General features: G+C 37.9%; 1 pseudogene; it reads right to left on the bottom strand.

Moving 5' to 3' along the window:
* Nucleotides 1–21,515: 21,515 nt before the first annotated feature.
* Nucleotides 21,516–22,143, bottom strand: LOC109675786 (high mobility group protein B1 pseudogene; annotated as a pseudogene).
* Between the last annotated feature and the right edge of the window lie 4,083 nt (nt 22,144–26,226).

Genomic DNA, 26,226 nt, shown 5'->3' on the forward strand with positions numbered 1-26,226 from the left:
TATTAATACTAATATATGTATTATTAGAGCACCCCAGGGGCTCCTCTGAGCTCCAGGCAGGATCAAGCAATGCCCCAATTTCCCTCTGGTAGTTGGGCTCAATCTCACTCTCATCACACTGTCCCTTTCTCTGCCAGCAGTTCATCAACCAGTGGGCCCCAAATGGCCTCAGCCCAATTTCTAATTTTCCCTCCTTCAGCCAGAAAGAAACCCCTGAGCCTGGCAGACAACGAGGCGAGAAGCTACCTGCAATGGCTGCTCCACCACCTCTCAGGAGCAACCCACTGTCCATTCCTGAAGGGCGGTGTTCCTGGGCTGTCACTCACAGGCCAGAGTTTGTCCAGGCAGGAGCAGCATCAGGCAGACCCAGATGAGGCTGAACCAGAACCCTGAGATGACTAACTCAGTTCCCGGCATCTGTCTTAACTCTGGCTGGTGCCATGCCCTGTACCACGGCCTCCAGCTGATACGAGAGATTGGTGCAGGGCTAAAGTCTCCACTCAACCTTTCTGGCTTAAGCATTACAGCGTTTCAGCTGGAAAAAGTGTCAGGATTTAGGGTTCTTTGTCTCACTAAGCCAATAGGTTAATTCTTTTTGATCTAACCTTTTCTCTAGTTCCTGGTCCCCTTCTCCTATTGGCCTCAGTTGCTTTTAAGGTATCTGCTTTAGTTTCTCTGCGTTGAGGGCATCAAATGCTAGCTAATTTTTTAGGTGTCTTACCTATCCTCACACCTCCCTTGTGTGCTTGCGCTTTTGTCATGTGCTCAAAGACCAATCCCCTTGTTGTGTTTGCCCTTGATCTAATGTCCGCATATGAGGGAGAACATACGATTTTTGGTCTTTTGGGCCAGGCTAACCTCACTCAGAATAATGTTCTCCAATTCCATCCATTTACCAGTGAATGATAACATTTCATTCTTCTTCATGGCTGCATAAAATTCCACTGTGTAAACAATGTGTGTCTCCAGAGTCTCTCCAAGATTTCACTATAGGAGGCACACTTTCTGCTTCCTCCCTCTAGCTGCCATCTTGGAATCTCCCGCCTAGCATGATTGACAAGTGCACATGACTACGCCCTGTTGAGATGAAATCTCGGAGGACTGGGCTGGCCTGGAATCGTGATCCTCTTGGTGGCCACTGCCCCAGTTGTGAGTCTGAAGCTACTGTTCAGCCCCTGTAAGGTAAGTAAATCTTTGTGTGGCATCTGGAACTTGGATTCCAGGACTGTTAGACTAGACTGTTCAATGTGCCTACAGTGTGTGTAAAGCCAGTGTGGTTTATGCAGAATACATGTTGTCCTACTAGAACTCTGGAATTTTGGTAAGTTGAGGCAGGGGGTGCTCCGTGCCTGGAGAATTGAGCTTCTAACCAGCTCCCCTGATAGATGACATGTCACTCTTTGTCATTTGGCTCCACCTGAACTTTCCCTTTGCTGGAATTACTCTGTGTTCTCATGCTGTGAGGAATCCTAGCCATGGCTGGAACCTTGGACTGCATCCTTCTTGTCCTGAATCACCCAGTCTGGTCATGCTTTTGAGTATCTCCTGGCACAGAAGTGTTCTTTCCCCTTGGGCATTTTAGAATACATTGTGCAAAATTGGTGTTCACTCTTCACGTGTGCTATAGAGAATTCTATGTGGACCTGGAGCTTTCTTTGTTCAAGTCCTTTTAAATTTCCATTTCATTTTCTTAGTTATGGGATTATTCAGGTAGTAAATGCCATGTTGGTTGAGTTTAGGTAGTGTGTGGTTTCATGGAATTCATCCATTTCATCTGAGTTGTTACATTACATTCATAGGGGACTTCATAGAATTCCTTCATTTTCCTGTCAATGTTTTAGGATTGGAAGGAAGATTTCGAAAGTCATTTGTGACATTAGGTGACTTGTGTCCTTTTTCACTCCTTCTTTTGATCTTAGTCAATCTTGCTATTGGTTTATCAATTGTACTGATCTCTTCCGAGAAACAGAACTATGCTTCATGGGTTTTATCAATTGTTTTCCTACTTTCAGTTTCCTTGATTTCTGCTCTTTTATTTCCTTCCTTCTACTTGCTTTGAGCTTACTTTGCTTTTCTTCTAGTCTCTTAACATATGTAGGAGCTTACCTAACTGATTTTATGCCTTTCTTCTTTTGTGATGTAAACATTTAGTGTCATAAATGCTCCTCTTCGTACAGCTGCATCCTGCAAATTTGATAGGTAGCTTCATTTTCATTCAGTACATTGTATGTTGAAAATTTCTGTTTGAGACTCTTTTTTGACTTATGTATTAATGAGAAGTGTGTTGTCTAGTTTCCAAGTGTTTGGAGATTTTCCATGTTTACTTTCTTATTGATTTCTAGTTTGATTCCATTATGTCAGAGAACCCAGCAGATGGGTTATGTTGGTGGATATTTCACAGGTAAATGTGAGATATGCTTTTTTTTAGAGTGTCACATAAATTGGATCCTGTTGCATCAGGGTGCAGTGGGTTCAATAATCTTGTTGGTGGTCTGTGTTGTCATTCTATTCCTGAGAGGAGGGTATTGAACTCCCCAGCTATAATTGTGGATTTATTTATTTCTCTTTCAGTTCTGTCAGATATTAGTCCATCTGTATTTTGAAGCTCTGTGTATTGGTGCATACAGTTTTAGGATTTCTGTCTTCCTGGTGATTTGAGCCGTGTATCATTGAGTAATACCACTATTTGCATTTGTAATTTTATTTATTGTGAGGTGTGATTGATGTTAATATCTGTCCATCCCTGCTTTTAAAAATTAATTTGTATAGTATGTCTTTCTCTAGCCTTTTTTCTTGACCCTGTTATTATATTTGAGTGGATTTTCTTATAGAGATCATGTAGGGGATTTTCTTATAGAGAGCATATAGTGGATTTTTATGATTGATTTTGTGAATTTTTTCAGTTCATTTATTTAGGCCATTTAAGCTAAAGTTAAATAGTAGGCTTAAGTCTAATATGTAATTATTTGCTTTCTCTCTGTTTCCTCATTTTCTCATTCTTCTTTTTCCTTTTCTTCCTTTGCTGTGTGGGGCTTGAATATTGCTTAAAATTCAATTTTAACTTAAGAAGTGTTTTTTTAGTCCAGTCTGCATAGTTTTTAAAATATTTGTTGTTGTTAGTAAAATATATGTAACTTAACACAGTCTTTGGTTGCTAGCAATTTGTGACTTCCAGTAAAATATATAAGCATTATTTTCATTTAGGTCCTTTTATCTTCCTACTTTTCATATATAAAAACCCTGTCTATTTCTTCTACATAGATGGAACCTAATATAAGATGGCATGATTTTTTTGCCTCAACCATCCATAATGCCATCCTGAGCAAAAACCTTATGAGAATCATGTTCATCAATAAAAAGATGTGCGTGTACCTGTCATCCTAGGCTGCGCAACTACATAGGAGGATCATCTTCCATGGAGGCCCAGGTATATATACCAGACCCTATTCAAAAATGCTTGAAGCAAAAATGTGCATCTCAAGAGGTAGAGCAGCTGCTGGCAAGCGCAAGGCCCTGAGTATGAAACCTCATAATGCAATAAAAGAAAAGCAATTAATGCCTGTGTGGCGATCTTTTTTCTCCTTTATTATTTTTTCTCTTTTATTGGCATTTATTAATTGCACAGTGGCATTTCATTGTCATATTTCCATACCATGCTGTAACTTATTTTGGTTAATTGTATGTTGGTCATGTATCTTGTAACTTGCTGAACTCAGTTGCTTTTCTAGGAACCTTGTGGTAGATTCTGTGGAACATTCTATGTAGAAACCCATGTTGTTTCTGAGCAGTAGTTTTATTTTCGTCTTTCCAATCCTGTGTCTTTTAGTTCCTTTTCTTGCCTTATTGCGCTGGCTAGAACATTCAGAGCTGTGCTGGATGAGAATGGTGAGAGTGGGCATCTGTCCTTGTCCTGAAGGTAGGGGGAACCACTCCATCTTTCAGCATTAAGTATGATGTTAGCTGCAGATTTTTTGTAGATGTCTTTTATCAAGTTGACATTCCTCTATTCATAGTTTCCTGAGAGTTTTTTTTTCTATCATACACAAATGCTGAATTTTGTCCAAGGAGGCATTATCATATGATTTTTCTTCTTTAGTTTTGGATGTGGTAGTTTGCATTACTTGAATATTGATTTTTGAATCAAACTTGGAAACCTGGAATAAAAGTCATGTCAAAATCATATGATGAATTATATAGCTTAATGGATTCTGTATCAGTAATATTTTTTTGCAGATGTTTGACAAAGCCGATGGAAGACAAGTGTCTGTAGTTTTGTGGGGGCAGTGCTGTCTTTGTCTGGTTTTGGTATTAGTATGATAATGGCCTTCTAAAATGAGACTGGGCTGTCATAGTAGAACGGCCATATTCCTAATCTCAGGCTTGCAAGCAGCTAGGATTACAGATATTAACCACAAAAGTTTATAGTTTTGAGGGGTTGGTTCAGTCTTTGATGTGTTTGGTATTAGGATAATAACAGCTGAGTCCTGGTGGGTATGTAGGAAGTGTCCTATAAATTGATCCCTGTTACTCCAGGGTGTGTGGTTTCTGTAATCTTCTTGATATTCTATAGAGTGGCTCTATTGCTGACAGGAGGGCATTGAAATCTTCAGCTATAATTGTGGATTTGTTTGTCTCTCAGTTCTATCAAATGTTATTCCATGTATTTGAAGATCTTTGTTCGTGCATTTTTATTTAGGATTTCTATGTGTTCTTCTTGAGTTGACCCATTTATCATTATCATTATTTTCTCTGATAAATATATTTACTCTGGTTTCAAACTAATGTTAATATATAGCCTCTCAATTTTAAAAATTAATATTTGCATACTATATCTTTTTCTATCCTTTTATTCTTTTATCTGTGTTATAATATTTGAATGGAGTTTCATGATAGACAACATATAATGGTTTTAAGAGTTATTTAAAAATATATTTTGATATATTAGAACATTTAAAGTAACTAATTATTGGGCTTAAGTCTAACATTTTATTATTTGTCTTCTGTCTCTTTTTCTGCTTTTCATTCCCATTTTTCTTTTATTTCCTTACTGTGTGGGGCTTGAACATTTTTTAAAATTCCATTTTGATTTAGTGTATTTTGTGTTCACTTTGCTTAGCTTTCCGTATGCTTGTTGTAGGGATTAAAATGTGTTTGTGTAAGTTATCACAGTCTGTGGTTGTCAGAATTTTACCACTTCTAGTAAAGTGTAAAAACCTTGCTTTCAGTTAGGTCCTTTCATCCTTCTACTTTTCAAATACAAATTACCTGTCTATTTACTGTATATAAATTGAACCCAGAACAAGATCATATCATTATTTTGCCTCAGACTACCAACATGATTTTAAAAAATTCATGAGAAAAAGGATAATCTATTACATTTATCCTTATTTTAACATATTTCATTATTTTTCCTTTCATTCTATAGTTGTAAGCCTCCTTCTGGTATTATCTCCTTGTGGGAAGAACTTCCTTTACCATTCACTAATGCTACATCTTCTATTGAAACATTTGTAAATTTTCTGTTATCTATGTGTTTTTACTTCATTACTGAAGGATATTTTCTCTGAATATGGAATTCACAGTTGATAGTTATGTATTTCCTCACCATGTACAGTGGCTAATGCCAGTAATCCTAACTCTTGAGGAAGCAGAGGTCCTAAAGATCACAGTTTGTGGCCAACCTAGGCAAAAAGTTTGCAGGACCCCATTTCTCATACAATGATTGAGCCTGGTATACACATCTGTCATCCCAGTTACACAGAGATTGTGGTTCAGGGAGGGCAAACCCTATTGCAAAAACAACCAAAGCAAAAAGTAATGGGGACATGGCTCATTACAGGTAGAGTGCCTTCCTGGCAAACAAAGACCCTGAGTTCAAATATCAGTCTGCACAAAAAGTAATAATAATAATGATTTTTAAAAAGAAATTATAGAAATATGTTCCACTCATTGTGGGCTTTGTCTTCTCCTTTCTCTTATGTTTTTTTTCTAAAAATATTATAACTACATTTTAAATTTATGTCCTTATAATGAAACCCAGCAAACACTGAAGGAAGAAGAGTGAGGGGCCTAAGTAAATACACTAGAGGCAGTGAACTTGTTCAAAATACACTAAATGCATATATGGAATTATCGAAATGAAATGCCTTGTACTATTAATATATGCTAATAAATATAATAGAAAATTTTAAGTTCATGATTAAGTGCATTTTAAAAGATCAAATGATTAAATCTGTTTTCATTTTTGAAACTTTATCAGCATTAATTGATTGTATGAAGGGATTTCATTGTGATAATAATATACATGAATATAATGTATTTTGATGAAACTCACCCCATCATGTTACTCTTTCTTAAGCCCCTCACAACTCCCCACTTTTACACAGTTTTCACTAGGATTGGTTTTCCTGTTTACATACATATAAAATGTACTTTTATCCATGAACCAGTTGGAGTTAATTTTTGTAATAAACTTCATCTTGTGGTAGAGGTTCATATTCTTTGTCTGTGGATATTTGGGGGCTGCAAAAATGGTTCTTTTCTGCACTGAATTGCTTTAGCACCTTTCTCAAAATCAGTCATGCTACTTGTGTGGGGCAACTTGTATGGGGCTGTTCCTGGTCTCTCTCTTGTGTTCTATTAATCTATGTGTCTTTCCCTCTGTGGATACCAATCTTGATTTCTGTAGCTACATAACAAGCCTTAACACTAGGAAGAGCTTCTCTGCCTGTTGTATTCTTCCTTTTCAAAATTGTTTTAGCCATTCAAGGTCATTGGACTTTCCACATAAATTTTGGAATGAACTTATTCCGATCTACTACATGCCTACTAGAAGTCTGAGAACAATTGCCTAAACCCATAGATCAATTGAGGATACCTGATATATTCACTATATTGTCTTCTAATCCACAAACACACTATGTCACTATCTCAATTTATTTAGGTATTCCTTGACTTCTACATCAGCACTTTGGTTGTTTGCTTTGACCGAATATTGATTTTTGAACCAACCTTGCATAGCTGGAATAAAACACACACCAAGATCATAAGTTACTTTTTAAAATTTCTTTTATTCATATGTGCATACAATGTTTGGGTCATTTATCCACCCTCCCCACCAACCCCTCCCTTACCCCCCCCCGCCCCCTCTGTCTCCCCCCCACCCCCTCGCTACCAGGCAGAAACTATTTTGCCCTTATCTCTAATTTTGTTGAAGAGAAAGGATAACCAATGATAGGAAGGACCAAGGGTTTTTGCTAGTTGAGATAAGGATAGCTCTACAGGGAGTTGACTCGCATTGATTTCCTGTACATATGTATTATATTCTAAGTTAATTCTTTTCGAACTAACCTTTTCTCTAGTTCCTGGTCCCCTTCTCCCATTAGCCTCTGTCACTTTAAAGTTTCTGCATTAGTTCCTTTGCAGAATGCTATCTTGTTCTTTTTTGGGTTTCTTACCTATCCTCATACCTCCCTTGTGTGCTCTCGCCTCATCGTGTGATCAAAGTCCAATCCCCTTGTTGTGTTTGCCCTTGATCTAAAGTCCACATATGAGGAAGAACATACGATGTTTGGTCTTCTGGGCCTGGCTAACCTCGCTCAGGATGATGTTCTCCAGTTCCATCCATTTACCTGCAGATGATAAGATTTCATTCTTCTTCATGCCTGAGTAGTATTCCATTGTGTATAAATACCACGTTTTCTTAATCCATTCATCGATAGTGGGGCATCTTGGCTGTTTCCATAACTTGGCTATTGTGAATAGTACTGCAATAAACATGGGTGTGCAAGTGCCTTTGGAGTAACCTGTGTCACATTCCTTTGGGTATATCCCCAAGAGTGGTATTGCTGTATCATATGGCAGATCTATGTTTAGATTTTTAAGAAGCCTCCAAATTTTTTTCCAGAGTGGTTGTACTAGTTTGTATTCCCACCAGCAGTGTATAAGGGTTCCTTTTTCCCCTCATCCTCACCAACACCAGGTGTTGGTGGTGTTGCTAATAATGGCTATTCTAACAGGGGTGAGGTGGAATCTTAGTATGGTTTTGATTTGCATTTCCTTTATTGCTAGAGATGGTGAGCATTTTTTCATGAGTTTTTTGGCCATTTGAATTTCTTCTTTTGAGAAAGTTCTGTTTAGTTCACTTGCCCATTTCTTTATTGGTTCATTAATTTTGGGAGAGTTTAGTTTTTTAAGTTCCCTGTATATTCTGGTTATCAGTCCTTTGTCTGATGTGTAGCTGGCAAATATTTTCTCCCACTCTGTGGGTGTTCTCTTCAGTTTAGATACCATTTCTTTTGTTGAGCAGAAGCTTTTTAGTTTTATGAAGTCCCATTTGTCTATGCTATCTCTTAGTTGCTGAGCTCCTGGTGTTCCATTGAGAAAGTCCTTGCCTATACCTATTAGTTCCAAAGTATTTCCTACTCTTTCCTTTATCAACTTTAGAGTTTCGGATCTGATATTAAGGTCCCTGATCCATTTTGAGTTAATATTGGTATAGGGTGATATACATGGATCTAGTTTCAGCTTTTTGCAGACTGCTAACCAGTTTTCCCAGCAGTTTTTGCTGAAGAGGCTGTCTTTTCTCCATCATATATTTTTAGCGCCTTTGTCAAACACGAGTTGGTTATAGTTGTGTGGCTTCATATCCAGGTCCTCTATTCTGTTCCACTGGTCTTCATGTCTGTTTTTTGCCGGTACCATGCTGTTTTTATTGCTATTGGTTTGTAATATAGTTTGAAGTCGGGTTGTGGTATCTCCAGCATTGTTCTTTTTGCGGAGTATTGCCTTGGCTATTCATGGTCTCTTGTGTTTCCAAATAAATTTAGCGGTAGATTTTTCAATCTCTTTGATGAATGTCATTGGAATTTTGATGGGAATTGCATTAAACATGTAGATTACTTTTGGGACTATAGTCATTTTTACTATGTTGATTCTACCAATCCATGAGCATGGGAGATCTCTCCACTTTCTATAGTCTTCCTCAGTCTCTTTCTTCAGAAGTGTATAGTTTTCCTTGTAGAGGTCATTCACATCTTTTGTTAGGTTTACACCTAGGTATTTGATTTTTTTTGAGGCTATTGTTTATTTTTTCCAAGGACCAACTTTTTGTTTCATTAATTCTTTGTTTGGGTTTTTGGTTTCCATTTCATTTATTTCAGCTCTTATTTTTATTATTTCTCTCCTTCTATTTGTTTTGGGATTTGCTTGTTCTTGTTTTTCTAGGAGTTTGAGATGTATTATTAGGTCATTGATTTGAGATCTTTCAGTCTTTTTAATATATGCACTCATGGCTATAAACTTTCCTCTCAGGACTGCCTTTGCTGTGTCCCATAGATTCCAATAGGTTGTGGTTTCATTTTCATCATAAGTTACTTTTGTAACTAAAGTTCCATATTGTAATTTTGTTGTAGATTTTTGTCAAAGTTCGTGAAAGTTATAAGTCTGTTTTGGAAGGGGTGAAACTGGGTGTGTCTCTGTTTGATAATACTGGAAGTTATGCAAAAAAAAGAGTAAGCTAGCACTGCCTTGGTGGAGATGTAGGAACTTGTATTTTTAGGAGACTTCTTTTTACTTCCAGAAGCAATAGTTCATAGTGTTTATGTGTTTATATAAATGTGATTTATCCTCTTAGAAGAACACTCCTGACTGCTATATGTTGAATATGTTGAAAGGTCCTTTTGCAAGGCAGGTCTTTGTTTGTTTGTTTATTTATTTATATATTTTTGTATTTTAAGTGGTACTGGGGTTTAATCTCAGGACTTCACGCTATCTAGGCAAGCACTATACCATGTAAATAATATCCCCAGTCACTTGGCTTTGGTTATTTTTAACACAAGGTGTCAAGTTCATTCCCCACTTGGCCTGTCCTGTAGGTGTTCCTCAGTTTTTTGATACCCTCCTAGTATGGAAGGCAGCTATGCTCACCACTATACCACCAACGCCTCCCCCTCCTAGCGTGAATGATAGGTGCAAAACCCAGTGTTCCCTGGCTTCCTGCCTAGTTGATTGACAGGAGCACACAGCCATACTTCCTGACTAGTATGATTGATAGTTGCACACACCACCATGATTCCCTCATGGTGTGATTGACATTTGTAGACCACAATGCTTCCTGGCTAGTGTGATTGACAGGTGCTTACTACCTTGCTTTCCTTCTTAGCATGATTGACAGGTGCATAGCAGCATGTATTTTTAAGAAGTTATTTTGAATATGGAACTCAGAGCTGACAGTGATTTTTTACTGCTTGATAAGTATATCACTTCCACCAGGCATGGTGGCTCAGGCCTAGAATCTTAGGTACTAGGGAGGTAGAGATTGGGAGAATCGCGGTTTGAGGCCATTTTGGGAAAAAAGTTTGTGAAACTGATCTCATTCATTGGCTGAGTGTGGTGATACACACCTGTTAAACCACTACTAGGGGAGTGTATATAGGAGGATCACACTTAAGGCTAGTCTGGACCCAAATGCAAGTCTCTATTGCAACAATGACCAAAGAAAGAAAGACTGTGGGCGTGGCTCAAGTAGTAGACTGCCTGCTTAGCAGACACACGGCCCTAATTTCAACATCCAGTTCTGACAAAAATAATAACAATAATAAAATGAAAAGAAAGCAGAAGAAAAATATGCCTCTTCCTTATGGCCTTTCTCATATATTTTCTTCTATGATGTTATAGTTTTATATTTCTAATTTATGTCCTTATAATTATAACCACCTGAGACTGCTTGCAAAGGGTGGAAGGGATGAAAGGGCACTAAGAAAATATAATAGAGGGAGTATACTTGTATCGCATTCATTCATGACATTAACAAAATGAAAACTTCTTGTTCCTTTAATGTATGCTAACAAAATTGTAGTAAAAAATATAACCTGATGATTACTTTCAATCTCATAAGGTAGAATGATTAAGTGCCTTTTTATTTTTAAAATTTTGCCCACATGAATTAATTGCACAAAGGTGTTTGGTTGTGATGTTAATATACATGCATATAATGTATTTTGATCATATTCATCTAAATAACTTTTAATACTCCTTCCTTCTTCTGGCTTTATATAGTTTTCAATAGCAATGATTTTGCAATTTTCAAACATATAAAATGTAATTTGATCCAGAATTCACTTGTAATTAAATTTTGTAATAAACCTGAAAGTAATGAATCAGACCACTCTGGGAAAAAACCATGGTAACTTATCTTAGAAGTATCCAACACAAAAATAAGGCTGGAGGCATGTCTCAAATGGTAGAGCACATGCCTAGCAATCATGAGAACCTGATATCAAACCCTAGTACCACCAAAAATACCTGTGATAGTTAATTACCTGATGTCCATTATTTTCCTCTTTTCTGTTTTCAAGGAGACAACTTGCCTAGTAAAAATACTCACGTTCTAGACTCCCTGGAAGCTGGGTTGGCCTTGTGACCAAGCTCTGAGAAAAATGATGTAATTACAGGTCTACTGAGCAAGGTATTAGGAAAGTTATAGTTCTCTTGATGAAAAAGGACCAACTTAGCTGCCCTTTGACACGCAATACTGCATTCTTTCTGCCTACATGCAGCCACAGTATTTGGAGGCATGAGAGCCATCTTACTGCCATAAAGAACACATGTGTTTGGAGGACAGAGCAGGTAGACAGAAAGAGTTTTGGGTTCTGAAGACACTGTGCTGTTGGGATACCCACAACAAGGAGCACGTTATATACAACAAGCAGCACATTACTGATTTTTAGTACCCTGTTAACAGTTGTCTGCACCATTGTATCCTTGCCCCACTGTGTTGAGCCATGCTAGACATTCAATGAGTTGATCATTTGTGTCATTAGTGTACTAGAGTCCCCTCAAAAAAGTCCTATTTGTATTCATCCAAACACTTTTTGCCTCAAGCTGTATTTGACTGTCAGAGGCCAAGAGGAGGTGGGTAGGGAAGTCCACAGAGCAGTTTTTGTCACTTTTGGAAAAATATAACACATAAAAATACATCTGGATTTTATAGGATTAAAGAGAAGAGCTAACACTTGGGCTAGTATTGTTTGCTTTACTTCATAGAATACTGAAAAGTACTACAGAACAGAAAGAATTCTCACAGATGCGGAACCTAAAGAGACTCCTTTGCCAACTGAACAAAATGCTCTGGCCTTAGCTATTTTTAACTTTGCTACATCCTGAATGTCCTTAGAACAAAAATAGGGCCATGAGTTCAAAAGTGCCTTTATTTTGCTAACATCCTCACCTCTTCCCATCCTTCTTCCAGATGCTTGGAAGGTTCAAAGAATCAAATTATATTGTCAGATTAGCTAGCACAACATTTGCTGAACTGTCAGCTTATTGTGTGGGATTTCTAGTTACTTTGGCCAAAAGAAAACCTGATGAGTTTTGCATAGGTGGTCAAATACAAATAATGCTAATTTCTCAATTTAGCAATTATAATGAATGCATGTTAGACATTTGACATAACATTACATTCTTTTGAAATAATGAAGATTAGTATCTAGAAGCATAAAGCGTTAAGGATAAAAGTAAAGGATGAAAGACTGATTCATGACTGCTGGAGTAGAGAAGGGGTAAGGAATGATAGAGAAGGATGAGCTAGCCAAAGACACTAAATCTCAAAGAATTAGGAAAACTGAGTCCATCCTAGTACCTGGACAAACAGCAGTGTTCAGTGAATTCATAGATGGTAGACAATTACATTCCCTAGCATGGGAACTGTGCTTTTTAAAGAAAAGGCGTGATTTATTATGTGCCTTCAGATTAGATGCGAAGTACCTCCTCATATATCTGGAAGTTGAGAATGCAATATTTATTCATAAAATATACTCATAGAATTATATGCTTTAAATGGGTTTAGAACCTTTTTTTCTTTTTTCCAAAGGAAAGCCTGGAGGACAGTGTGGGAGCAGCCACCTGAGCTATGTCCTTAAGTTGATGACCTGTGGATTTCTGACTGTCTGGAGCCTTTCCTGAAACAGACCATGGAAGTAAGAAAAGAAGAATCCTGCTTCTAGATACTGTCTGGGTGTCTTTGCTTTCAAATACTTCCCAATGGAAGCCACACATCCATCTATGATATCTGTTCTGTCAGATTCAGACCCTGATTATGAACGAGAGAAAACAACCACTCAGTTATAGGAGTCATTATCTTTTGAGGATGCAGCTGCGGACCTCACTATGGAGGAGTGGGCATTGATGAACCCATTTCAGAGAAAGCTCTACAAAGATGTGATGCTGGAGAACTATAGAAACTTAGCATCCATAAGATCTCAACTTCACAAACCCATTCTGGTCCAGAAGCTGGAAGAAGAAAATGAACTGAAGTAAAAAATTCATCAATATTCGTGTTTACATTGGACAGTTCTCCTTTTGACCCATCATTCAAAACCTGTTCAAGATCGTTTGAAAAATGAAAAACTCCATGGTATGAAAAAGAAGCGAACACATGGAAGGAATGCCATCAAATGTAATGAAACTATTGAAGCCTAGATATTCTAAATATTTTGTAGGAATACAAAAATTTATTCTAGAGAGAAATGTCATCTATGCCTTCAGTCTATGAATGATCTTGGACATTCCATAGTAAGGCACATGAGAGAATTCATTCTGGGGGGCAATCCAATGAGAATGTAGGAAATAGTAATGTCTCTTGCAGGAGTTCTTTTGTACCTGCATGCAAAAGCAAACATACAAAAGAGAAAATACTATGAATGTAGTGACTGTGGGAATGTCTTAAGTGCAATCTCACTGAACAGGCATAAGAACACCCATATTAGAAGGAAAAAATTGGAATGCAATCAGGGTGGGAACATTTTCCACTATTACTATTCCATGAACATGCATCTGAGAATTCTCACTGGAGAAAAGCCATTTAATGGTGAAAAAGCTCATCATCTAAGCTTAGAACACATGAGAGGATTCTTACTGGAGAAAAGTGTCATGAATGCCCTGAGGATGAAAAGCCTTTGCAGATAGCTCACTTCTTAGAGAATATGAAACAAGTCATTCAAAAGAAAAATGCTACAAATGTGAGGAATCTACTGAAACATTCAATAAGAGGTTTGTCCTTGACATTGATTGAATGTATCCAGTGTGAACAATTGTTAAGCTGTTGTATATCTCTTAAGTCACACTGAGAATACATAGTGGAGAAAAACCTTTCAAGGGTGATCAATGTGAGAAAACTTTTAGAACACCCTAAATCCTATTGTGCAGAAACAATTCATACAAGGGAAAAATCACATAAGTGCATTTGCTGTGAGAAAGACTTCAAGGAACACTTAGGTCATAAAGTGCACATAATTGTTCACATTGAAGAAAATCCCCATACATGCCAACCCCATGAACAAGCCTTCCAATGTAAATCTTCCCTCAAGAGTCACAGGCAAAATTATAGGAGAAAACAATATGAATGTAAGGAACCTGGGAGCTGTTATACAGGAGACATGTAGAAATTCACACCAGGGAAAATAAACTTTTTACATGTAGTGAGAGTAACAAAGCAAACATGAAAAGACACAGGACACTTCAAATTGGAGAGAACCCACACGAATGTAAGGAGTTTAGGAAAACCTGTGTGATTGGTAATCTTACTGTGTAGAAGAGAATACACACTGGAGAGATAGCCTTTATGTTAGTAGCTGTGAGAATACCTACAGGTCTAACTGCAGTCTTAAAATGCATGAAAAACATCACTGAAAAAAAAACTGTAAATATAATCAGTGTGAGAAAGCCTTCATAGTGAAATCTTATGTCATTTCTCATAGAAAAATTCACACAAGAATGAAACTATATAAATGTAAGAATGGGATATTCTTCAAGGGTCTCTTAAGTCCTAGAACACATGAAGACTCACACCAGGGAAAAGAACCCTTTCAAATGTATTGAGTGTAGCAAAGCCTTTAGTAAGAATTCATACCTCACACTTCACATGAGAACTCACACTGGAGAGAAGCCATAAGAGTGTAATCAGTGTGGGGAAAATTTCAGTGTGAGGTGTAATCTTACTGTTCACCAGAGAACACTGCTGGAGAAAAACCTTCTTAAGTGTAATGTCTGTGGGAAAGGCTTCAGTAAACACTTTTCCTCTAGTAATTGCAAGGAAACAAAGAATGGATAAAAACCCTTTCTTTGACACAGATGTAGCTTAGCTTTCAATGAATCCTCAATTTTATTAACATGTACAACCCTAACTGAGGAGAAAATGAGTGTAAAAATAATGTGAGACAGCATTGGATGAGAAGTATACTCATGTGGGAGAATCCCAATTTATCCAATTACTGAGAAGTCCTTTGTATATTCTTCACCTCTCAGAAGATGTGGAACAACTGAATGGAAATGGGAAACACTTAAAGCTAAGATTTGCTCCCTAAGAAAAATATGCACCTAAAGTGTTAAGCAAAAATGTTTTGAATGTATGTGCTGGGGTGAGGGAGTAGTTTCTTTGTCCTTTAATGTTCTGTAACTCAGATAAGATCAGTTTATAAAATTTACATATGGTAGGTGTGTAGGATAATATTTGTATAAAATATGTGTGTATTAGATAAAGCTTTTGAAACAAAAGTATCATATGTTCCAGGTACCCCATTCCTGAATATTTATCTCAAGGAAAACATGTCAGCATAAAAAGACCTACCTGCATGCCAAGTTTATTGTACTATTCACAATACCAAAAATATGGAATCAGTGTAGGTGCCCAGTATCAGAGGAATGTATGAATATATCTGATATGTATATGCTATGGAGTATCATTAGTCATTACGAAAAAAGGAATTATTCCATTTGCAGGAAAATAGATGGAACTGGAAGACATCATAGTAAGCTTACTGAATCAGACACAGAACAAGAAGCATCACAAGTTGACAGACATATTTGAAATGATGCAAACAAAAAATGACTCATAACTAGTAGACGGTTACTAGGAACTGGGTAGGGTAGCAAGGTCAACAAAGTGTGCGTGGATATTATCAATGCTTAGTGTTTGTATATAATGAAATGTATCAGTAATTCACATTAGTTTCCACAATTAATGTATGTTAACTAATAAATGAGTTAATATAAAATAAAAAGTGTTGAGATAGAACTTGTGTTATGTGTTTTTCACAATTTAAAAAACTGCGTTGAAAGAAATGAGTTTTATATGGGTGAAGGAAGAGCACGGTAATATCTGACTACCTACTATGTGTCTTCTGGTTTACATTTTTCTCTGTATTTTATGCTAACATAAAAATTATCATAACAGCACCTCTATACAGTGCTCTCAAATTCTGCTTGAGGAATACCATAGAGTCCTCAAACATTGCCCCATCTACAGTGTTGCCATAACCATTGACAATTTTTTTTACTCTACATATACATGTCAACACTGAAGGATTTACTCTACCCCCGAATAAAGATGTGTAAAGGCGGTCAGCAGTTTTCATTGTCAGGAGCTGAGCCTTGCCTGAAGTCAGACACATCTGACTCTTCAAATAAGCACCCCATTATGCATGTGGGTTTCTCTTTTCCTGTGTTATGCTTTCTTTAAATTGTAATGGGATGGGAGTGGTCATAAGCTACTAGGATCCTGGTCTTCTGGTACCACTGACTAAGTGAAGAGAAATCCTTTCTAAATGAGAAATTAAGTCTCATGTAAGTCCTCAATGTCCTTTATAGTAAGGAAACAAAAAGTACTTAAGAGTTCATGAATTTAGGAGTTTACTTTCCTTTCACATTTTCGATTGATCTTTCCAGGAAAAAGGTAAGCAACATTGTTACCATTATACTTGCCTCCAAAGTTGGAGCCACAATGAACACAAGGTGCGGACAGTACCGCACCTTGTATTAATGAGGCGTAAGTTCAAATGGGGAAGATGTTAAAAGATGAGGAGGATGAGAGATCTGAGGGGAGAAATTGGTGATAATATTCCTTACCAGTGCAAAAGAAGCGACTGACTACTTTTTGTTTTAATTCATTCTGTTTCCACAAATCACCACCTTGAGTTTATGCCATGTATTTCCCAATTGCATAAAATAAGCTTTAATATATAAACACATCAGATGAAAAATTAAATCAGAAAATTCAGTGCTCTTATTTGCTTTCAATGAATACCACTGATATTCTTAAAGCTTCCTAGATGCCTCAGAATTGGTAGTTACTATTTCAAAACAAAATAAAAAGAGGCTTCAATATTGTAGAACTTTTGTGGTACTGGGGCTAGAACTCAGGCCCTTATGCTTGCTAAGGCAGGTACTCTACCACTTGAACCACTCAGCCAGCCCTGTTTTCTTGTGTAGGGTTTTTTAAGATAGGGTGTCACAAAACTATTTGCCTTGGATGGCTTTGAACCTCAATCCTCCCGATCTCTGTCTCCTGAGTAGCTAGGATTACAGGTATGAGCTTCTGGTGCCTGGCTGGAATTTTCTTTTATCCCAAACCAATCAAGAAGAGTAGTTGAAGGGAGACTAAAGATTGATATAATAAAATGAAGCACTTCATTGTGAATTATTCAATCAAAACCACTACTAAAAATAGATGTTGTAGCCCCCCTCTATTCCCAGGGATATAAAGATGTCTTAGCCTTGATTCTAGAGCATGGGGGCACAGGATGAGTTTCTCAAACATTAAAGTGAACATGACTTGCATGACTATGTAGTTGGTGCTTAAACAACAGATCTGGAGTGGAGCTTGAGTTTCTGACCATTTCCAGACAGGCTGTCTGTGTGATGCATCCAATCCTAGCTACTTGGGAGATGGAGATCTGGAGGATCATGTTTCCAGGTCAATGCAGCAAAAAGGTCACCTGACCCCATCTCAATCAATAAATTATCTTGGGAGTGTTGTTCACCTGTCATTCCAGTCAGGTGGTGAACAGAAATAGGAGGATCCTGGTCCAGGCTTCCTGGACCCTTTGAAAATGCCTAAAGCCAAAAGGGCTGAGGGTGTGTGGCTCAAGTCATCAAACACCTGTCTGGTAAGCACAATGATCCAAGTTCAAACCTCAGTACTGAAGAACAAAAAAGACAAGAAAGGCAATTAATACCTGTCTGCTGATCTTTTTTCTAATTTTTCATTGGGGTTTCTTTCTAATATGTGTTTATTAAATATACAGTGTGGTTTCTCGGTGATATTGTCACTAATGGAAATAACAGTTTCATCAATTGCATGTTGGTCTTCTGTCTTGCTGAATTCCTATTAATTAATTAACTCATTCATTTTTAATATTTTTGGTGCTACTGGGGTTAAGATTCGGGACAGAACACTTGCCAGGAAGACATTCTACAGTGTGATGAAGAAGCTGTGATTTGGTTTCGCTGCTTTTAACGCAGGGTTGTAAGTTACTTACCCAGGAGCCTGTACCTCAGGCGCCCCTCTATTCTTCCTTTCCTGCCTAGCCTGATTGACATCTCCATGCCAACAACTTTCCTGCCTAGATGGAATGACAGGTGCACACCATCCAGCCCTGTTGAGATGAAATCTTGCGACTGGGCTGGCCTAGAATCCCAATCCTCCTGAAGGCTGCTACCCCAGTAATAAGGTTGGGGCCACTGTGTTGGGTCCAACACAGTGTTGGGTCCAACACAGTGTTGGGTCTTTTGGTGGCGTCTGGAACTTAGATTTGGGAAGGGTACCCCAATTTTCAAGACCGTTAGATTGTTCGATGTGCCTACAGTGTGTGTACAGTGTGGTTTATGCAGAACACATGCCACCTTACTAGGACTCTGGAATTTTGGTAAGTTGAGGCAGGTGGTGTGTAGATGATGAGTCCCCAAGATTCTAACTGGCTTCCCTGAGAGATGACATGTCACTCCTCATGACATTGTGCTGGAGGGAAAAAGATACCTGTGGGACTCGACTGGGAGAGGACTCTTGGAAGCCTGTCCCCGGTGTCCTGTGGACTTGGCTCCACTTGAGTTTTCACTTTGCTGATTTTACTGTGTTCTCTTGCTGTGAGGAATCCTAGCCATGGCCGGGACCTTGGGCTGCATTCTGTAAGTCCTTCTTGTCCTGAATCATTCAGTCTGGGCGTGGTTTTAAGAATCTGCTGACACAGAAGTGTTCCTTCCCCTTGGGTATTTTAGAATACATTGTGCAAAATTGGTGTTCGTTCTTCACGTGTGCTACAGGGAATTCTCCAGTGACACGGGGACCTGGAGCTTTCTTTGTTCAAGTCCTTTTAAATCTCCATTTAATTTTTTTAATAGTTACTGGGCTATTCACTATATGGTACATTCTATATTGGTTGAGTTTTGGTAGTATATAGTTTTCATGAAGTCGATCCATTTCGTCTGAGTTCTCACATTTACATTCATATGTTCTTAGAATTCTTTCATTTTCCTTTGAGTGTTGCAGGATCTATAGTTACATTCCCTGTGTCATTTGTGGCATAATGTGAATTGTATCTCTTATCTGTCTCATTTCATGTCATCCAGTCTTGCTGTTGGGTAATCAATTGTATTGATCTAACTAGAGAAAAACTTTATATTTCATTTTCATCTGTTATATTCCTAGTTTCAGTTTCCTTGATTTCTCCTTTTTATTAATCCCTTTCTTCCACTTCCTTTGTGTTTATTTTGGTTTCCTTGTTCTAGTTTCTTGTGGCGCTTACCTGATTGTTTTGACAGTTTTTCCCTTTTGTCATGTAAGCATTTAGTGCTACGGATTGTCCTGTTGGCACATCTACTTCCTGCAAATTTGATAGGCAGTGATTTCATTTTCATTCAGTTCATTTTATTTTAATAATTTCCCCCTCCCCAAGACTCTTTTTGACCTATGTATTAATGAGAACTGTGTTCTCTCATTTCCAAGCGTTTGGAGATTTTCCTCGAGGGCTTTGTGAATTGATTGATAGTTTGATTCCAGTAATGTCAGAAGACATGCTTTGTAATTTGTTTGCATTTGGTATTGCCAGCAGATGGCTATGGTGCTAGATGTTTCATGTGTATTTCTAAAGAGCGTGAGTTACACTATAGTTAGGTAGAATGTCCTACAAGTTAGATCATGCACAGTGTATAGTGAATTCTGTCGTCTTGCTGATGTTTGGTATAGTAGCTCTATCTATGAGAGGCAGGAATTGGAGTCTCCAGCTATAATTATGGATTTGCTTATTTCTCTTTCAGTTCTATCAGATTGTACTCCAATAAAATCCTTCTTTCCTCCACTGAATTTTTTTTTGCACCTATGTCAAAATTAGTCAGACCTACTTGTTTTGGACTACATGTATGGGGCCATCTCTAAGCTCTGTATTCTGTTATAGTAGTCTGTGTGTCTTGCCTAGCAAGCACATGGCCCTGGGTTCAAAACCATGAATAACAAAATAATAATAATTTATAATAATGATAAGAAGAAGGGAAGAAAATTGTACCAATTCCTTTGAGCCTTTCACCAGTGTTTGCTCCTTTCTCTTGTTTACTTCTAAAAATGTTATAGTTTTACATTTCAAATTTAAAACCTTATATTGAAACACATCAAAGACTTTGAAAATGAGGGAGGAGGGAAATGGTTTAAGAGGATATAAAAGAGGGGGTGAACCTGTTCAAAGTACACTGAATACATGTCTGGCATTATCACAATGAAATCCCCTTGTGGTATAAATGTATGCTAATGAATAAATAGCAAAAAAAAAAAAAAAGAAGGTTCACATTTCACTGTGGTTTTTTATAAGATAGAATGACTAAATCTGTTTTATTTTTGCAACTTTTTATCTGCATAAATTATTTGCAAAAGAGGTTTCATTGTTATATTAACATACATGCATAGAATGTGTTTTGATGAAATACCTCCCATCTAAATTGCTCTTTCTTAACCCCACTCTATCCTCCCTCCTTTTAAACAATTTTCAGTGGGATACATGTGGCCACTGTCATACATGTATAAATTTACTTCAATCCAGAATTCACACTGAGTTAATTTTTATAATAACCTGAACCTGATAAAGGGATTCATACTTTTGCTTCCATGTATTTAATGGCACATATAAAATGACTCTCCACTGAGTTTCTTTTGCACCTTTGTCAAAATCTATTGGGCGTATTTGTGTGGGCCTATCTGTGGGGACCTATATATGGGCTCTCTATTGTGTTCTGTTAATCTATGTTCATACACTTTTTTTGAATTGTATTTACTTAGAAACATTCAGATGTCAACAAAATAGCTGCAACTCTTTTTGCAATTATAGAGTGGTATTCAGTTAACAGAACAATTATATCAGATAAGCTGCATCAGAGACAACTGAAGATGAAAAAACTACTGTTCCTATATATAACTAATTTGTGCTGTGCACCAACAAGAACCTGCTTTAAATTTCCATGCCAATTTAAAACTTCCATACTGTACCAGGCAAGATTAGTGGCTATTGAAAGTACCACCAGGACAGGGCTTTCTAAAAGCACATTTGGTAGTATGTTAACTATATAAAAAAGACACTGTACAGTTTAAAAACAAATCATACACAGTCTTACATTTCAATTTTTTTCTTTAAAAAGAGTGAATTGTGTAAGGGGGGTTTAAGTGCTTTATAGACAAGAAAAACTGCACTAGAACCAACTTATTCATCATCATCTTCTTCATCTTCACCATCTTCATCTTCACGTTTGTCTTCCTCATCCTCTTCATCTTCCTCATCTTTTCCTCTTCCTTCTTTTTCTTGCTATTTTCAGCCTTGACAACTTCCTTTTTCTCTGCACTGGGTTTTCCTTTAGCTTGGTAGGCAGCAATATCCTTTTTGTACATTTCCTTCAGCTTGGACACCTTCTTTTCATAAGGCTGCTTGTTGTCTGTAGTGGTGTTGTTCCACACCTCTCCCAGCCACCAATGGAGGCCAGGATGTTCTCCTTTGATTTGGGGCGATACTCAGAACAGAGCAAGAAGAAATCTGAAGGAGGTCTCTTGAGTGCATTGGGATCCTTGGACTTCTTTTTTGTCTTCCCTTTAGAAGGGATGTGAGTTTTCATTTCTTTGTCATAACAAGCCTTGTTCACCTTTGCCATGTCTTCAAATTTCCCTTTCTCTTTAGCAGACGTAGTCTTCCACCTCTCTGACCTCTTCTTAAAAAACTCTGAGAAGTTGACTGAAGCATCAGGGTGCTTCTTCTTGTACTCTTCCAAGCAAGTTTGCATGAAGAATGCATATGATGTCACCTTGCCTCTCAGCTTCTTAGGATAGCCTTTGCCCATGTTTAGTTTTTTCCTCAGTAAGGCACAGAGTCGCCCAGTGCCTGTTTGGCTCTCATTTGCCCTGGCACTGTCTCTATGGAGTTCAGTGTACTGCAATGACTGTAAGAGCGGGAGCCAGACACAGAGCATACACGTTTAGGGTTTCTCTGTAATCTTGTGGAGTTGACTGGTATATCATTATGTAGTATTCCCCTTTTTCCCTGGGAATTTTTGTTTTTACTACTTGGTTCATCTGGTGTTAAAAGTTCTTGCTTTAAAAATTAATGTTTGGATTGGAGGTGTGGCTCAAGTGGTAGAGCTGTGCTTTGCAAGTGCCTACTTTGCACGTTTATATCCCAGTCCCACAAAAACTTGCCAAAAGTTGTTTGTATAGTGTACACTTTTCTGTCCTTTTATTGTTTAACTCTGTGTGTGAAGAGAATTTCTTATAGGCAGCATAGAATGTTTTCTGAAGAATTTATTTTGTGAATATCTTTTAATGCATTTCTTTAGGTCATTTCATCGGAGTGTAATGTTGCGTTTAAGTCTAATATTTTCTTTTTTTGCAGTACTGGGGCTTGAACTCAGCCTTCACCTTGAGCCACTCCACTAGCCCTGTTTGGGGATGGGTTTTTTTTCAAGATAGGGTCTCATGAACTATTTGCTAGGGCTGACTTCGAACTGTGATCCTCCTGATCTCTGCCTCCTGAGATCAGGATTATAGGGATGAGCCACTGGTGTCTGGCTTAATATTTTGTTTTATGCTTTCTGTCTCTTTCCTCTGTTTCTATTCTTATTTTCTGGGTTGCTCGGTTCCACTGGGACTCCTGCACATATTTTCAGCTGGTGCTCCTTAGGGCAGCAAGGTGTTTCCCCAGCTAGCTGCAGCCTCCAAAAGGGGACTGAATTCTCTAGACCCTACTTAGACTCTGCTGACACAAGGGCATGAGGCTTGGTAGGACCAGTATTGTCAAAAGTTTTTCTTTTGCTGGGCCTGGTTTTCTCCCTTTTCCAGTCTCTTACCCACAGAGAATAGGGATGTTTTTGGTTTTGTTTTACTTTGTTTTGTTTGTTTAATTTTAGGCTCTGATGGGAGATTCTGGGTTTTGGGCATCTCTAACACCCAGTATGGAATATATAAAAGATAAAAGGAAAACTAGGGAGGTCACCCAAGTGTTCTTCAAGTCCTAAAGTGTCTCTTCAGTCTACTTTTTCCTCTTTCCACCATTGAGAGTTCCCGTGGGATGGACTTTTGTATTGTTTGGAGGGATTTTAGTTGTACTTAGCAGGGAAGAGCAAGGAGAAACATGTTTATGAACAAGCAGTGTCTGAGGAATTTATAGATGGTGGACACTTGCATTCAATTGCTCAGAAACCATGCTGGGGAGACATTTTAAAGACCAAGGCTGACTTATGTGCCTTCAGATTAGGTGGGAGGTATCTCTTCACTTATCTGGAGGTGGAGAATGCAAAATTCACTCATAAAATGCACTCAGAGTATTATATGCTTCAAAACGTGTTGTGAACCCTTTTCTTCTAAAGGAAAGCCTGCTAGACAGTGGGAGCAGCCACCTGAACTATGCCCTTAAGTTCATGACCTGTGGATTTCTGGCTGTCTTGAGCCTTTCATGGAACAGACCATAGAAGCAAGAACAGAAGTATTCTGCTTCTCCTAGCTTCTCTCTGGGTGTATTTACTTTCAGATTTGCAAAATGGCAGAAACACAGCCATCTACAACATAAACTCTGTCATTTCCACACCCTGCTTATGAACAAGAGAGGACCACAAAGGGAGAAAATGCTCAATCTCAGTTACAGGAGTCATTATCTTTGAGAATGTGGCCAAGGATTTCACCAAGGAGGAACGAACATTGCTGAGCCCATCCCAGAGAAAGCTCTACAGATGTGATATTGGAGAGCTGTAGAATCTTGGCATCCATAAGACCTGAACTTCACAAGCCCATTCTGATCCAGCAGCTGGAACAAGAAAATGAGTGGAACTGAAAATTTTACCAGTATTCATGTTTACATGGGATGATTCTCTATATGACCACATTCAAAATCTGCTCAAAGCACTTGAAAAACAAACTCAATGGCAAGGAAAAAGTGCCAACATATGGAACAGGGCCATCAAATGTAATAAAATTGTTGAACCCATGTTCACAAATTCTAACATTACTGAGAATATGGCAATTTATACTGTAGAGCAATGTGTTGTCTCTAGGAATGACCTTGGATGTTCCTCAAATCTTAAGGCATAAGAGAGAATTCATTCTGGTGAAAAATCCAATGATTGTGAAAGAGATAGTAACACTTCTAGCACCAGCTCTTTTTTACTTGAGCACAAAAGCAAACATACAGGAGAAAAACACTAAGAATGAAGTGACTGTGGGAATGTCTTAAGTTCAATCCCATACCTCCACGTGCATAAGAACACTCTCATTATGAGGAAATCATTTGAATGAAATCAGTGTGGGAAAGCATTGCACTGTCATTCCTCCACGAAGTTGCATCTGGGAGTCCACACTGGCGAAAAGCCATTTAAATGTAATCAATGTAAAAAGCCTAGAGCTCAAAGCCTAAGCTTAAAAGACACAAGAGGATCCATACTGGAAGAAGCCTTACAAATGCCATGACTGTGGAAAAGAGTTGAGGGATAGCTCACTTCTTAGAGAACATGAAACAAGTCAATCAAAAGAAAGATGCTATAAACTTGATGATTTCAGGTAATCTTTCAGCAAGAGGTTTGTGCTTATCAGGCACAAGCTAACACATACTAGAGAGCAACTCTATAATTGTAATGATTGTGAGAAATTCTATGTGTTCTCCCATACCGTAAGAGACATAAGAAAACCCACAGGGAAGACAAAGTCACTGAATGTACCCAATGTGGAAAATTATTAAGCTGTTCTAGATCTCTTATGTCCAACCCGTGAAAACATATTAGAGAAAAACCTGTCAAGGGTGATCAAAGTGAGAAAACTCTCAGAGCACCCGCTACTGCTATTGTGCAGAAACAATTCATACTGGGGAGAAACCACATCAATGCAGTGACTGCTAGAAAATCTTCAGGGAGCACTCAGGTTTCAAAGAACACACTACTCATACCACAGACACAGCCCACATATGTCAACAATTGGGGCCAGCCTTCTGAAATAAAACTTCCCTGAAGTATCATAGGAAAATCACAGGAGGAAACAATATGAACATAAGGAGTGTGGCTAAGTGTTCGAGGAGCTTTTATACAGGAGACATGCAGAAATTCACACCAGGGAAAATAAATTTTTTACATGTAGTGAGAGTAACAAAGCCTTCAGTCAGAAAGCAAACATGAAAACATACTTGACACTTCACTGTGGAGAGAACCCACATGAGCGTAAGCAGTGCAGAAAAACCTTTCATTTGTAGGGCAATCTTACTGTGCACTAGAAAACATATAAAATTAACTCTTTCAATGTAATATGTTTCAAAGCATTTATAGTGAAATCTTATGTCATTTCTCATAGAGAATGAAACAATATAAATGTAAGAATGTGGGAAAGTGGTCAAGGGACTTTCAACTCATAGAAGGCATGAAAACTCACACCAGAGAAAAGAAACCTTTCAAACGTATGGAGTGTAGCAAAGCCTTTAGTAAGAATTCATACCTCACAATGCAAACGAGAACTCACACTGGAGAGAAGCCACAAGAGTGTAATCAGCGTGGGAAAAGTTTCATTGTGAGGTGTAATCTTACTGTTTGCCAAAGAACACATGCTAGAGAAATGATCTAGGTGCAATGTCTGTGGGAAAGTTTTCACTAAACACTTTTCCACTAGGAATTAATTGCAAGGAAACAAATAATTGATTATACACTTTCTGTGACACAAATGTAGCTTAGCTTTCCATGAATCATCATTTTTAGTAATATGTGCAAGCCAATCCTGAGATGAAAATGATTATGAAAATAATATAAGAAAGCATTGGATGAGAAGTACACTTATGAAGGAGAATCCCAATTTATCCAATTACTGAGATGTCTTTTACATGTGCGTCACCTCTCAGAACACATGGGACAACCCAATAAAAAAGGAAAATACTTTATCTCTAAGACTCGTACTTGAGA

This window comes from Castor canadensis, chromosome X, assembly GCF_047511655.1.
Source record: "Castor canadensis chromosome X, mCasCan1.hap1v2, whole genome shotgun sequence".
Taxonomy (NCBI): Eukaryota; Metazoa; Chordata; class Mammalia; order Rodentia; family Castoridae; genus Castor; species Castor canadensis.